Source organism: Delphinapterus leucas, chromosome 15 (genome assembly GCF_059928025.1).
Source record: "Delphinapterus leucas isolate spDelLeu-1000000601 "Yukka" chromosome 15, BTC_Dleu_Yukka2, whole genome shotgun sequence".
NCBI lineage: Eukaryota > Metazoa > Chordata > Mammalia > Artiodactyla > Monodontidae > Delphinapterus > Delphinapterus leucas.
The window spans coordinates 21,822,878-21,837,934 of record NC_143143.1 but is presented as its reverse complement, the minus strand read 5'-3'; the positions used below and the strand labels follow the sequence as shown (position 1 = coordinate 21,837,934).

Sequence of the window (15,057 nt, the reverse complement as noted above, 5' to 3'; positions counted from 1 at the left end):
GCAATACCATAGAAATGAATTTCACTCCCACAAGGCTCTTAGGTAAGCAAAGCTTTTTATTAAAAGGATAGTTTGTGCACAGGGGAGAAGGCAGAAAAGAGTGCCAACTCCCCAAGGACTTTCAGGGAACAGGTTTTAAAGCGAGTGTGAGGGAGGGGGCAGCAGGTGCCTGATCAGCTTGTGCTCGATTCTCAGATTGGTTGGCATCAAGATGAAGTTTCAAGAATCATCAACCGTCAACTGGTGTGGGGGTCTATGCACTTGCGGTCAGCAGTTTTCATCTGGTGGGGATCTGCCTCCTGCAAAAACAACTTGGGAATGTCTGCCAGGCCTTTATCTATATCTTTCAGGGAACTGGAAAGCTTTAGGCACTTTGTTTTAAGGGATCTGTGAAGCCTGCTTGAGCAAGGTCGTTCCCTGGGTCCTTTTCAAAAATGGCTGTACTCTTGTCTTCCAGTCTCACGCCTATTTAGTTGTTTAAGCACTGTTTGTTCAAAAGACTGTTATTTATTGTTGAAAATCAATTGACCATAGATGTACGGGCTTATTTTTGGATTCTCAATTCTATTTCATTAGATTAAGATATATCTATGCTTATGCCAGTACCAAACTGCTTTGATTACTGTCACTTTTGTAGAAAGTATTGAAATCAGGAAGTGTGAGACCGCAAACTTTGTTCTTCTTTTTAAAGAAATTTTTGGCTATCCAGGGTTCCTTGCAATTCTATGTGAATTTTAGGATCAGTGTGTGCATTTCTGCAAAAAAGGCAGCTGGGAATTGACTGACTCTGTAGATCAATTTTGGGAGTACTGCAATGCTATCAATATTGAATTTTTCATGAACATGGGCTGTCTTCATTTATTTAGGTCTTCTTTAATTTCTCTTCCCCCAGTTTTACTGAGGTATAATTGACAAATAAAATTGTACTGTAAAAAAAAAAATTGTACTGTATTTAAAGTGTACAACACGATGATTTGATATATGTATACCTTGTGAAAGAATTCCCACATTCAAGTTCATTAGCATATCAATCACTTCACAAAGTTGCCCCCTCTCCTTTTTTGGTAAGAACACTTACAATTTACTCTCTTAGCAAATTGCAATTATACAATACAGTATTATCACTATAGTCACCATGTTTTACATTAGATCCTCAGAACTTATTCATCTTATAACTGAAAGTTTGTACTTTTTTGCCAACCTCTCTCCATCTCCCTCACCCCTTAGCCATGGCAACCTAGAGATTACATTTAATCTATAGATGACTTTGGGCAGCAGGAACATTTTAACAATAACTCTTCTGATCCACGAACATGGGATAGCTTTCCATTTATTTGTGTATTCAATTTCTTTCATTAATGTCTTATTTTCAGTGAATAGATCTTTCACTTCTTTAAATTTACTCCTTAAGTATTTTATTATTTTTGATGCTTTTGTGAATGGGATTGTTTTTTGTCTCCTTTTTGAACCTGTCGTTTTGTTCTTGTATTGTCTTCCTGATTTCATTAAATTGTTTATGTGTTCTCTTGAGCTCTCTGAACATTTTTTGAATAATTATTTTGAATTCTTTGCCAGGCAATTAAATTATCTCCATTTGTTTGGGGACAGTTACTGGGAGTTTGCTATGTTCCTTTGGAGGTGTCATGTTTCCCCAATTCTTTGTGACCCTGGTAGTCTTGTGTAGGTGTCTGCACAACTGAAGAAATAGTCACCTCTTCCAGACTTCATGGACTGACTCTGGTAATGAAAGACCTTCTGTGGGTGGGAGCATGCTGGAGTCTGTTGTGACTCTGTATCTAGTGGCGCAGGCTGCCAAGGGCAGGGGCATGTGGCAGCTCTGGGTACAGGGTGGGGAGTGGGGGCATGATGTCTCTCTCGGTCAGGCCACAGGGGTCCACAGCATTGACAACTATGTGGTCCTTGGTGAGCATAGTGGGGTATCTGCAATGGCTACAAGGGCTATTGGGGTCCTTGTGGTGCCTCCAGGTCCAGAGGCTACATACAAGGGCAGGCAGCAGTAGCATGGAGCTGGTGGTGGTGTGTACATACCACCAACTGGTGCCTAAGTAATGGCAGAGGCTGGTTGCGGATACACACACAGTGGTAGGGGCCAGGGCCAGGAACAAGGGCCAGGGCCACGTGAGGGTACACAGGCAGCTTCAGAGGCCCTGGATGTTGGTGTATGTACATTCTGTGCCTGCAGGATCTCACATCAGACACGCACAGCAATGGAGGCTTAATGGGGATCTAGCTGGCTGGGTGCAGGTGCAGTTTATGGGGACAGCTGCAGGTGAGCCTAATGGTGCAGGCCAGTGACAGGAGATAAGGCCAGAGCTGAGTCCTCAGGCAGCTGTGGGGGCCCCAGCTGTCAGTGTGCAATTCCATGGCTGCAGGATATTGCTACAGGTATGCACACTGCCTTAGAGGCTGGTGATGGGAATCTACTATTATTGTATTGCTGTCTACTTCTCCCTTCAGTTCTTTAAATATTTGCTTTATATAGGTGCTCTGAGGTAGGGTACATAAATATTTATAAATGTTGTATCCTCTTAGTTAATTGATCCCTTTATCATTATATATTTTTCTGGAATTTTGGTTTTTTTTTTATACACCAGATTCTTATTAGCTATCTATTTTATACTTATTAGTGTATATATGTCAATCCCAATCTCCCAGTTCATCCCACCACCACCCCTCCCCTGCTTTCCCCCCTTGGTGTCCATACGTTCGTTCTCTACATGTGTCTCTATTTCTGCCTTGCAAACCGGTTCATCTGTACCATTTTTCTAGATTCCACATATACGTGTTAATATACTTCCTCCCAGAGGAAGTAGCATTTAACTTAAGACCTAAAGTCTTGAGAGTGTCAGGCAAAGAGTGAGGGAAGAGAGCTCCAGGCTGAGGGAATAGCATGTGCAAAGGCTTGGAGAAGCAAAGGAGCCTGGCAGATTTGAGGAACTGAGAGGCCAATGTGGTTGGAACTCAGAGGTGGAGTGGGGGGCAGGGTGTGGTGCAAGACAAGGCTGGTGAGGTCCACAGGGACAGACCAGCAGGGCCTTCCCAGCCATGTTAAGGGCAAGTTAATGATTCTGGGCATAGCTTGGCCTCCAATGCCATCCCACGCCACCTTTCATCTGCTCTTCTGGGTCAAGCCCTCTGACCCCAGAATTGCTCTCTACCCATGACTTTCCCTCCAGTCAAGAATTTTCTCAACCATTGCAAGTGTCTCTTGTCATCACTTCCCAAGAAATTCAATTCCTGGGGGACCAAATTCTGGCTCTCCCAGGAAGCATTTGGCAAGGTCTCAGGTACCATCAGGTAGCCCATGTTATGTTGGAATATTTACTAGGTGGAAGAGTGTGTGTTATTATCCCCATTTTATAGATAACGAAACTGAGGTTTGGAGAGATAAAGCACACACAGTTATCTCTACACTCTTTTTGACACCTCATTTCTCCCCAGTATTCCCCAGAATTTGGGAAGCTACATGGTCTGGCTGTTAGGATTCTATTACTCTGATTCTATGACATGTCAGAGAGGATGCTAAGGTTTAGGGAAACATGGAGATTTCAGGGTTCTAAAATTCCACAGTTCTAAGCCTTAGCACTCCAATAAACCAGGTTCCTGATGTGTGCTAGCTAGTCCAAGCCTGGAGAGGCAGGCACCACCCATGAGCACTTTTCCACCCGGTCTCCTGGGTCCCACCTCATAGACCAGCCAAAGGATGCGATCTGGGCACCCCCTAATAGCCAGGAGAGGATGGGAAGGAACGGGATAGTCGGGAACCTTACAGCCGAGGGCAATGTTCTGGGGCAGAGGCCGGAGTTGAGAGAAGGCGGAGAGTTCCAGGTCCCGCCGCAGAGCAGACTTCCTGCTTGGCAGACAGCCCGAGTGAGCTACAGTGGGGGACCCCGGGAGCCATGGGGTGCATGCGTGATGCCATCCTGGATGCGCTGGAGAACTTGACTGCATTGGAGTTCAAGAAGTTCAAGATGAAGCTGCTTTCAGTGCCGCTGCGTGAAGGCTACAGACACGTCCCACGGGGGATGCTGCTGCCCATGGATGCTGTGGACCTCACCAACAAGCTCGTCAGCTACTATCTGGAGGCATACGGTGCCAACCTCACGGCGCTCGTGCTTCGCGACATGGGCATGCAGGTGGCGGAGCAGCTGCAGGAGACCTTGGGCAAGGGCGAGCTCACCTCCTCCACCCTCCGTGCAGAGGTCCAGACCAGTATGCCCTCATCTGTACCCTCCTCCCAACCCGAACATTTGCCTCTCCCCGCGCTTTCGCTTCCTGTTCCTCCTACCCTTTAATAAAAGCATCTCCTGCTGGGGAGGCTTGGTACTGACCTTGGCTTCCAGACCAGGAGATCCCTGACCCCAGAAAGACTTGGAGACACCACTTAACATTTTCTTACAGGCCCTGGAACCGTGCCAACCGAGATGAAGGCCCCTCGCCAGACAGCAGCCAAGTAAAGCCTTCAACACCCAACCTCACCTACCTGGGCACCTCACCAGCCCCGCCCCACTGCACCCCTGCACAGCCTAAATCTGTTGTCCCAAGGCCAAGAGCACCCAGAGAGCGCAAAGCTAGGCCAACCCGCCCCACCCACCTACTCACACACCTCCAGGGCCCGAGCCTGGTTGGGAGGAGAAAGGGAGACAAAGTTAAACTCATCCCACTATATGCAGAGTCCCGGTGGCATGCCCACCTTGAGCCCCACCGCTTAGGGTTGCATTCAGGGCAATTTCTGAAGAAAGCCTAGTGTTCAAGAGGGACAGGCTCCAGCACCCACCCTGGTCCCAGCTCATCCCCTCTCCTCCCTCCCGCCCCAGCACTGCACTTTGTGGAGCAGCATCGGGCGGCCCTCATTGCGCGGGTCACAGACGTGGATGGGGTGCTGGACGCCCTGTACGGGAAGGTCCTGACAGAGGAGCAGTACCAGGCAGTGCGGGTGGAGCGCACCAATCCTACCAAGATGAGGAAGCTCTTCAGCTTTGCTCCAGCCTGGAACCTGACCTGCAAGGATCTGCTCCTCCAGGCCCTGAGGGACACCCAGCCCTACCTGGTGGTCGACCTGGAGCAGAGCTGAGGCATCTTCCCCAGCAGCGGTCCCACAGACAACCCCTGGCTGTTCCAGCCATCTGACCTGGAGTCTCTGATTTTTTTTGTACTTGGTGTGTTTCCTACTTCCAGCCTGGAAGCACATGCGGAGGTGAGCTACACATCCAAGCCCCACAGAGGATCAGGTGAAGTTCTAGTTTCCGCCTGTTCCTGGGGCAGCAGGCTCCCCAGACACTTCATCCTTCCTGCCTCAGTCACCATGGAATAGTCCCTCACCATTTTGTGGCTCCTTCAATGCCACCCCAGAGGGTCTGCCCTTGAGACCTGTGAATACAAGTTAGCCTTGTGGCCAAGGTCTAAAAATTAAAATAGAGGTATGTACAAAGGGCCTGGAACTGTGGGGGGCCATATTTGACAGATGCATTTAGAAACAGACTCGTCTACCAAGCTTCTCAATCTCTCACTTTTTCATAGGAAAAAAAATTTGCAAAATGAGAGCAATTTTCAGGGGAAGTGACAAGAGTATCATCTAAACAGGACAGAAGAGCACAAGCCACCAAGTGTCCCTAGGGCTCCTTCTGGCACGGACACCAGCAGGCGTCACTCCTCCCTCTGCTCCCTCCCACCTAGTGCAAGAGGGGTTATAGGTCACACTTTGCCCAGAAAACATGCCAACCACAAAAGCAGAACTTTAGGAAATGAGTTCTAGTAGCTGTTCCTTCTCTTGATGGAATTGTGCCAACAAAAGAAAATATGGATATTTATTTCCAGAAAACAGCACTTAAGGGGCCTTTCCAGAGGCTGTTAGGGAACCAGGATCCTAGGACCACATCCTGAGTACATTTTGCACCCAAATTCTTTCTGGCTTAGAAGGGGTGGATGCAAAGCAACAGGCAGGCCCCAAGGAGGCCAGTTATCCTATCCTTAGGAGTCAGATCATCAGACTCAGGGATCCAGGGATGAGGGTGCAAGGTGTACCATTCACAATGATACACCAGTGCAGAATGAACAAAGCTGTATGAAGACTTCACTTGGAATACCCTCCCTAAACACAAGAATTAGCAAATGTAGTTTTTATTCCCCGCCTCCCTACACACACACACACACACACACACACACACACACACACACACACACACACACACACAGAGTCTGTGTAACATTTCCCTATTCTGATGACCAGATCACCAGAGCAACAGGAGAGAACAAGTAATTTGCTGTAGGAGGAAGCTACCAAGAAGCTAAGCTAATGACCACTGTCAAGGCTACACAGTCACATGGGACTGCTCCTAATGCCATTTAGGACTCCAGGAGGAAAGCTGAGCTTCCCCCAAATCGGGAACCAGCCCCAATACTGAGGATCCCCTGGGCTTATCTTTAGTCAGCCACCCCATAAAATAAATGCTGATGTTCCCCATTTCACCCTCAGCCCTTTTCTACCAAGTCTTCTTAAATCTTATAAACCAAGCCTTATTCAATCCCTGAGATGTGTTTGTTCACTTATGTTCTGCAAGGACCTTACCATTTCCCAAACTGAAGTTGTCTTCCTTTTACTACCCCTGTATCTCGACATATGGCAACAGCAGCAGCCTAACCAGAAAACAAGAAATCCTAGCCTGTTCTATAAAGCCCAGATTTAGTCAGTCTTCCAGCTTATAACCAAACACCTTCCTTTTCAACTTCACTACCCCCATCTGGCTTATGCCTTCATGTCTTACCCACAACAGGCTTCCTGATCTCCCTGCTTCTAGTCAACCACCTTCAAGGTCCTGAGTGATCAAAACTGATGATGGAAATGGACTCCCTTCTAACACTAGGACACCTAAGCCCCTCTTCCAGCCTGATCCTGAATGATCCATCCAACCTCTCCTACCTTCCTTTTCACCTACCCCTGGATCCCAACACTACTTACACCCCATGCCCTAGCACACATTGGTCCCTTAACTCTGGACACCTTGAAACCCACCTGTCCTAGCATGCCCACAGGTGGCCTTCCTCTGGTCTCCAGTGGCACTTTCACGTACTGTCCCTGTGGGAGAGCAAACCATATTGTCATGTCTATTTTCACACAAGACCCTCCCATTAGAGTAAGCCCCATAAAAAGACATATTTTCAACCTCTGTACAGTGCCTTGCATGTGAAAAATAATAAACAGCAGTTCCTGTGTATGTCTAGTGTCTGACAGAGGATTTCTTCAAAAACTTCACAAGAACCCAGTGCTTCTCATGAGATGGAGCCATAACTAACACTTCCCTGCACAGCAGATGCTCAAACAGAGCAGCTACAAAAACCAGGGCAGGCCTGAGGCAAAAGGTATGGTTCTAGGAAGCAGCTCCACTAAGTTGAAAGACTTATTGGGGGCTTTATTTTTCCTTTTTATTGGAGGGGGAGGAAGGGCGAGGCTCAGAGTTCTACCAGCCACAGCATACTGGTTAAGGACACAACTTCTGCAGCCAAAGGATAGATTCAAATCCCTGCTCCACTTCACTTACGAGTTATGAGACTTAAGGGCAGTTTGTACCTAAGCATCCCCATCTATAAAGTACGGACAACAGGACACAGCTCATCACCTAACAGCAGATGCCCACAGTGAGCACACATTAGTGTCAACAGTGATCTCCAGGATGTTTTTGTTTATTTGTTTGTTTTTTGCGGTGCACGGCCCTCTCACTGTTGTAGCCTCTCCCGTTGCGGAGCACAGGCTCTGGACGCGCAGGCTCAGTGGCCATGGCTCACGGGCCCAGCCGCTCCGTGGCATCTGGGATCTTCCCGGACCGAGGCACAAACCCGTGTCCCCTGCATCGGCAGGTGGACTCTCAACCACTGCGCCACCAGGGAAGCCCTCCAGTATGTTTTTGTTCCTAGCTGCTCAATGGCTTAGGCTCCTCAGTGGCCCTCAATCTGAAACAATCACCACTTTCTGCCCAAACCTCTAAGCATCACAAGACTGAAAAAAGAACAAGCAGATCAATACCCAGTGTCCACTGGGCCTGTGCTAATTAGAACAAAAACCCATATGCAAGACCCAGCATTCTGTGAGTGACCTTTTTCTTAGCTCCTGGCTCAAATTGTCTACACAGAAAGTTTTATACCAAATCACTTACCCCTTCACAGAGAAGGTGGGGGGAATGAGCAGAAAAGGAGTCTCTGCAGAACTTTAGAGCATGGCTCTAAAAGTGTGCTGCTGAAACAGCAGCATCAACATCACCAGAGATATTGTACCCCACCAAGACCTACACATAGAATTAGAACCCACCTGCTAACCATACTTCCAAGTGATTCAGGTACGTATTCAACTTAGACACACAACGCTACAGGGAGGATCTGGCTCTGCCACCTCAGTTAGACTGCGACAGGTTTGCAGAAGCCTTCTTACATGGGGATTTGCCTTGCTTTTCACTCAGGGAAAGAGTACACAGGATGGGCCTGCTTCCCCTCAAATTCTGGGAAAAAATAAAATAAAACAAACAAACAAATAAAAAACAGCCATCAGGCTAGATCTAACAGACAGGTTCTTACCGTGAGCAGGCTGCAGTGAGGCCCTAAGGATCCTGCAGAAACAGCTACAGAAAATCAGCGCAGTTGTGCAACACTGCCACCCTGAGGTGCATGTGCAAGACGCTACCTAGAAAGCCTGGCTCCCGCTCCCTTCAGTTTCTTCTTCCCATACCCACCCCACCCCACCCTCCTTGACATTCTCTACCTGCAATTGCCTAAGCTTGGTTCCCCGCTACACACAAGGAACCCCCAATCTTCGACGCTGTAGGCCAAGCTCCCTTCCTGTCTCCAGTCCCCACACTGGTGGCTCTCAATCATCCTTCCTGTTAAAGGAGCCCTTCTTGCTAGCACTATAACCCCAAGGTTTAAGGCTAAGGCCACAATCCAAGGAGCTGAGAGAGCACAATCCATCCACAGAGCACTATTCCCAGACCCAAACTCCTGACATCCGTCTGTTCCTGCCTCAAGCATATTAGGAATTTTAGTATGGTTGCACAGGTCCCAGGCCTGAGCCCCGCGTCCGCCAAAGCCTCTGAGGGTCCCGCAGTCCCAACGGACCCGAGCACCAGCCCTCCCCCATCCAAGCCTCTGTGGTGGCCCATGGGCCACCCCTGACAAAGCCTCCTCCGGCCACATGGGTCCAGGCAGGCCAAGTGCCACCACCCTCCAAAGACTCCTCTGGCTGTCCCGGCCCCTGTGGACACACCTGTGGAAGCCTGCGCCCACCTGGCCTACACGAGCATGTGTGCTCCAGGCCAGGTTCAGGAGCAGATGCTGGTAAAAGGAACACATGCAGAGGTGGGGCTGACACAGCAGGTCCAGAGACCTACCTAGAGGTCTCGGAGGGCCTCCTGGGGAGGCGGGGATTGGATGTAGCTCACTGTAGGGGCAAGGACACTGATAGCAGAGGCACCAGGGAATTTTTCATTTTTTCAATTTTATTTTATTTTTTGCTGTTATCGTCTTTCATTTTGTCATTGCTTCATTTTTATTTTTTTCTAATATATTTTTTATTTTTCTTATTTTATTTTTTATTCTGTTATTGTTCTGCTCTTTTCCACTTGTTGTCTGTTTTTGTTTTTGTTTTCTCGGTGGTGGTGGTTTGTTCTTTTGATATTTTTGTGTTGTTTTCTTTCATTTTGTTATTTTTTTGCTTTTTTATCTTTTGTTTGTTTTTGTCATTTTAGTGTTTGTCTTTTCTCTTAGCTTTTCTTTTAGTTTGTTTTTTTATTTTGTATTATTGTTTGTTTTCTGTTTAGTTTCATTTCTATTACTGGTTATGGTTTGAGGGCCCTCTTGTTTGTTTTGGTGTTTTGTTTTTTGCTAACCATATTGTTTTGTTGTTGTTGCTTTGCTTTTTGTTTGCTTGGATTTGTTTTTGTTATTTGTCTCAGGTTTTGTGTTTTCTTTTTTTTGTTTGTTTGGTTTTGTTTTTATTATTTGCCTTGGGCTTTGTCTATTTTAGGGTTTTTCTGTTTGTTTGTTTGTTTTTTGCCACGCCATGTTGCTTGTGGGGTCTTGGTTCCCAGGCCGGGAGTCAGGCCTGAGCCCCTGTGGTGGGAGCACCGAGTCTGAGCCACTGGACTACCAGAGAACTTCAGGCCCGAGGAAATATTAATTGGTGTGAGCTCTCCCAGAGGTCCTCATCTCGGCACCAAGATCCAGCTCCACCCAACTGCCTGCAAGCTCCAGTGCTGGACGCCTCAGATCAAACAACCTGAAAGACAGGAACACAGCCCCACCCATCAACAAAAACGAGACGACAGAGAAACATGTTACAGATGAAGGAGCAAGGTAAAAACCTATTAGATCAAATAAATGAAGAGGAAATAGGCAATCTACCTGAAAAAGAATTCAGAGTGATGATGGTAAAGATGATCCACAGTCTCGGAAATAGAATGGAGGCATGGATTGAGAAAATATAAGAAATGTTTAACAAGGACATAGAACTAAAGAACAAACAAATGGTGATGAACAACACAATAACTGAAATGAAAAATACACTAGAAGTAATCAATAGCAGAATAACTGAGGCAGAAGAATGAATAAGTGAGCTGGAGGACAGAATGGTGGAAATAACTGCCGAGGAACAGAATAAAGAAAAAAGAATGAAAAGAAATGACTGTCTCAGAGACTTCTGGGAAACAGTTAATGCACCAACTTTCGAATTATAGGGGTCCCAGAAGAAGAATAGAAAGAGAAAGGGTCTGAGAAAATATTTGAAAAGATTATAGTCAAAAACGGCCCTAACATGGGAAAGGAAATAGCCACCCAAGTTTAGGAAGCACAGAGAGTCCCATACAGGATAACCCTAGGAGAAACACACCAAGATACATATTAATCAAACTAACCAAAATTAAAGTCAAAGAAAAAATATTAAAAGCAGCAAGGGAAAAGCAACAAATGACATACAAGGGAATCCCGATAAGGTTATCAGCTGATTTTTCGGCAGAAACTCTGCAGGTCGGAAGGGAGTGACAGGATATATTTAAAGTGTTGAAAGGGAAAAATCTACAACCACGATTACTCAACCTGCCAAGGATCTCATTCAGATTTGATGAAGAAATCAAAAGCTTTACCAACAAGCAAAAGTTAAGAGAATTCAGCACCACCAAACCAGCTGTACAACAAATGCTAAAGAAACTTCTCCAGGCAGGAAACACAAGAGAAGAAAAAGACCTACAAAAAGAAACCCCAAACAGTTAAGAAAATGGTAATAGGAACATACGTATCAATAATTCCCTTAAATGTAAATGGATTAAACAATCCAACCAAAGACACAGACTGGATGAATGGATACAAAAACAACACCTATATGTACGCTGTCTACAAGAGACCCACTTCAAACCTAGGGACACATACAGACCGAAAGTAAGGGAATGGAAAAAGATATCTCATGCAAATGGAAATCAAAAGAAAGCTGGAGTAGCAATACTCATATAGGACAATACAGACTTTAAAATAAAGACTATTACAAGACACAAGGAAGGACACTACACAATGATCAAGGGATCAATCCAAGAAGAAGATATGACAATTGTAAATATCTACGCACCCAACATAGGAGCACTTCAATAGGTAAGGCAAATGCTAACAGCCATAAAAGGGGAAATCCACAGTAACACAATAATACTAGGGGACTTTAACACCCTACTTTTATCAATGGACTGATCATCCAAACAGAAAATAAATAAGGAAACACCAGCTTTTTTTTTTTTAATTTAACTTTAGTTATTTATTTTTGGCTATGTTGGGTCTTCATTGCTGCCCGCATGCTTTCTCTAGTTGGGGCGAGTGGGGTCACTCTTCCGTGCAGTGCGCAGGTGTCTCATTGCAGTGGCTTCTCTTGTTGCGGAGCACGGGCTCTAAGGCGCATGGGCTTCAGTAGTGTGGCACATGGGTTCTACAGTGCAGGCTCAGTAGTTGTGGCGCACGGGCTTAGTTGCTCCGTGGCATGTGGGATCTTCCCGGACTAAGGCTCGAACCTGTGTCCCCTGCATTGGCAGGCAGATTCTTAACCACTGTGCCACCAGGGAAGCCCCAGGAAACACAAGCTTTAAATAACACATTAGACCAGATGGACTTAATCAATATTTATAGGACATTCCATCCAAAAACAACAGAATAGAAATTCTTCTCAAGTGCACACAGAACATTCTCCAGGATAGATCACATCTTGGGTCACAAATCAAGCCTCAGTAAATTTAAGAAAATTGAAATCATATCAGGCATCTTTTCTGACCACAACGCTATGAGACTAGATATCAATTAAAGGAAAAAAAACTGTAAAAAATACAAACACATGGAGGCTAGACAATATGCTACTAGGGAACCAAGGGATCACTGAAGAAATCAAAAATGAAATCAAAATACACCTAGAAACAAATGACAATGAAAGCACGATGACCCAAAACCTATGGGATGCAGCAAAAGCAGTTCTAAGAGGGAAGTTTATAGCAATACAATCCTACCTCAAGAAACAAGAAAAATCTCAAATAAACAACCTAACCTTACACCTAAAGCAATTAGAGAGAGAAGAACAACAACAACAAAAAAAACCCAAGGTTAGCAGAAGGAAAAAAATCATAAAGATCAGATCAGAAATAAATAAAAAAGAAATGAAGGACACAATAGCAAAGATCAATAAAACTAAAAGCTGGTTCTTTGGGAAGATGAACAAAATTGATAAACCATTAGCCAGACTCATCATGAAAAAATGATGAAATTTTTTGAAAAAATTTATTTTCAATAAATAAATGAAAAAATTTATTGACTCAAATCAATAAAATTACAAATAGGGGACTTCCCTGGTGGCACAGTGGTTAAGAATCTGGTGGCACAGTGGTTAAGAATCCACCTGCCAACGCAGGGGACATGAGTTCAATCCCTGGTCTGGAAAGATCCCACATGCTGTGGAGCAACTAAGCCCGTGAGCCACAACTACTGAGCCCACGTGCCACAACCACTGAAGACTGCGTGCCTAGAGCCCATGCTCTGCAACAAGAGAAACCACTGCAATGAGAAGCCGCGCACCATAACAAAGAGTAGCCCCTGCACGCTGCAACTAGAGAAAGCCTATGCGCAGCAACACAGACCCAATGCAGCCAAAAATAAATAAATAAAATAAACAAATAAATTTATTAAAAAAAAAGAGGAATGGTACAAGAGACAAGGAAGGACACTACATAATGATCAAGGGATCAATCCAAGAAGAAGATATAAAAATTATAAATATATATTCACCCAACATAGGAGCACCTTAATACATAAGGCAAATGCTATAAAATGGCTATAAAAGAGGAAATCGACAGTAACACAATAATAGTGGGGGACTTTAACACCTCACTTACTCCAAAGGACAGATCATCCAGACAGAAAATTAATAATGAAACACAAGCTTTAAATGACACAAGAGACCAAATGGACTTAATCAATATTTATAGGACATTCCATCCAAAAGCAACAGAATAGAATTTCTTCTCAAGTGCACACAGAACATTCTCCAGGATAGATCACATCTTGGGTCACAAATCAAGTCTCAGTAAATTTAAGAAAACTGAAATCATATCAAGAGTCTTTTCTGACCACAACTCTATGAGACTAGAAATCAATTACAGGGAAGAAAAAGTAAAAAACACAAACACATGGAGGCTAACCAATATGTTACTAAATAACCAAGAGATCAATGAAGAAATCAAAGAGGAAACCAAAAAATACCTAGAGACAAATGACAATGAAGACACGGCAGTCCAAAACCTATGGGATGCAGCAAAAGCAGTTCTAAGAGGGACGTTTATAGCAATGCCTCAAGAAAAAAGAAAAACTCAAATAAACAATCTAACCTTACACCTAAAGCAAGTAGAGAAAGAAGAACAAACAAAACCCAAAGTTACTAGAAGGGAGGAAATCATAAAGATCAGAGCAGAAATAAATGAAATAGAAACAAAGAAAACAACAGCAAAGATCAATAAAACTAAAAGCTGGTTCTTTGAGAAGATAAACAAAATTGATAAACCTTTAGCCACACTCATCAAGAAAGAGGGAGAGGACTCAAATCAACAAAATAAGAAATGAAAAAGGAGAAGTTACAACAGACACTGCAGAAATACATAGCATCCTAAGACACTACTACAAGCAACTATATGCCAATAAAATGGACAACCTGGAAGAAATGGACAAATTCTTAGAAGGTATAACCTTCCAAGACTGAACATGGAAGAAATAGAAAATGTGAACAGACCAATCACAAGAAATAAAATTGAGACTGTAATTAAAAATCTTCCAATAAACGAAAGTCCAGGACCAGATGGCTTCACAGGTGAATTATATCATTTAGAGAAGAGCTAACAGCCATCCTTCTCAAACTCTTCTAAAAAACTGCAGAGGAAGGAACACTCCCAAACTCATTCTACAAGGCCACCATCACCCTGAGACCAAAACCAGACAGACATACTACAAAAGAAGAAAATTACAGACCAATATCACTGATGAAAATAGATGCAAAAATCCTCAACAAAATACTAGCAAACAGAATCCAACAACACATTAAAAGGATCATATACCATGATCAAGTGGGATTTATCCCAGGGATATAAGGATTCTTCAATATATGCGAATCAATCAGTGTGATACACCATATTAACAAATTGCATAATAAAAACCATATGATCATTTCATAGATGCAGAAAAAGCTTTTGACAAAATTCAACACCCAGTTATGATAAAAACTCTCCAGAAAATGGGCATAGAGGGAACCTAACTCAACATAATGAAGGCCATATATGACAAGCACACAGCAAACATCATTCTCAAAGGTGAAAAACTGAAAAGATTTCCACTAAGATTAGGAACAAGATAAGGATGTCCACTCTCGCCACTATTATTCAACAGTTTTGGAAGTCCTAGCCATGGCAATCAGAGAAGAAAAAGAAATAAAAGGAATACAAATTGGTAAAGAAGAAGTACAACTGTGACTTTTTGTAGATGACATGA

The 15,057-nt window shown here is 44.3% G+C and overlaps 2 pseudogenes; both read left to right on the top strand.

The window, feature by feature from the left end:
* The first annotated feature begins 3,762 nt into the window (after window positions 1-3,762).
* LOC111182268 (apoptosis-associated speck-like protein containing a CARD pseudogene) lies at window positions 3,763-4,359 on the top strand (annotated as a pseudogene).
* Window positions 4,360-4,445: 86 nt separating this feature from the next.
* LOC111182305 (apoptosis-associated speck-like protein containing a CARD pseudogene) lies at window positions 4,446-5,095 on the top strand (annotated as a pseudogene).
* Window positions 5,096-15,057: the final 9,962 nt, after the last annotated feature.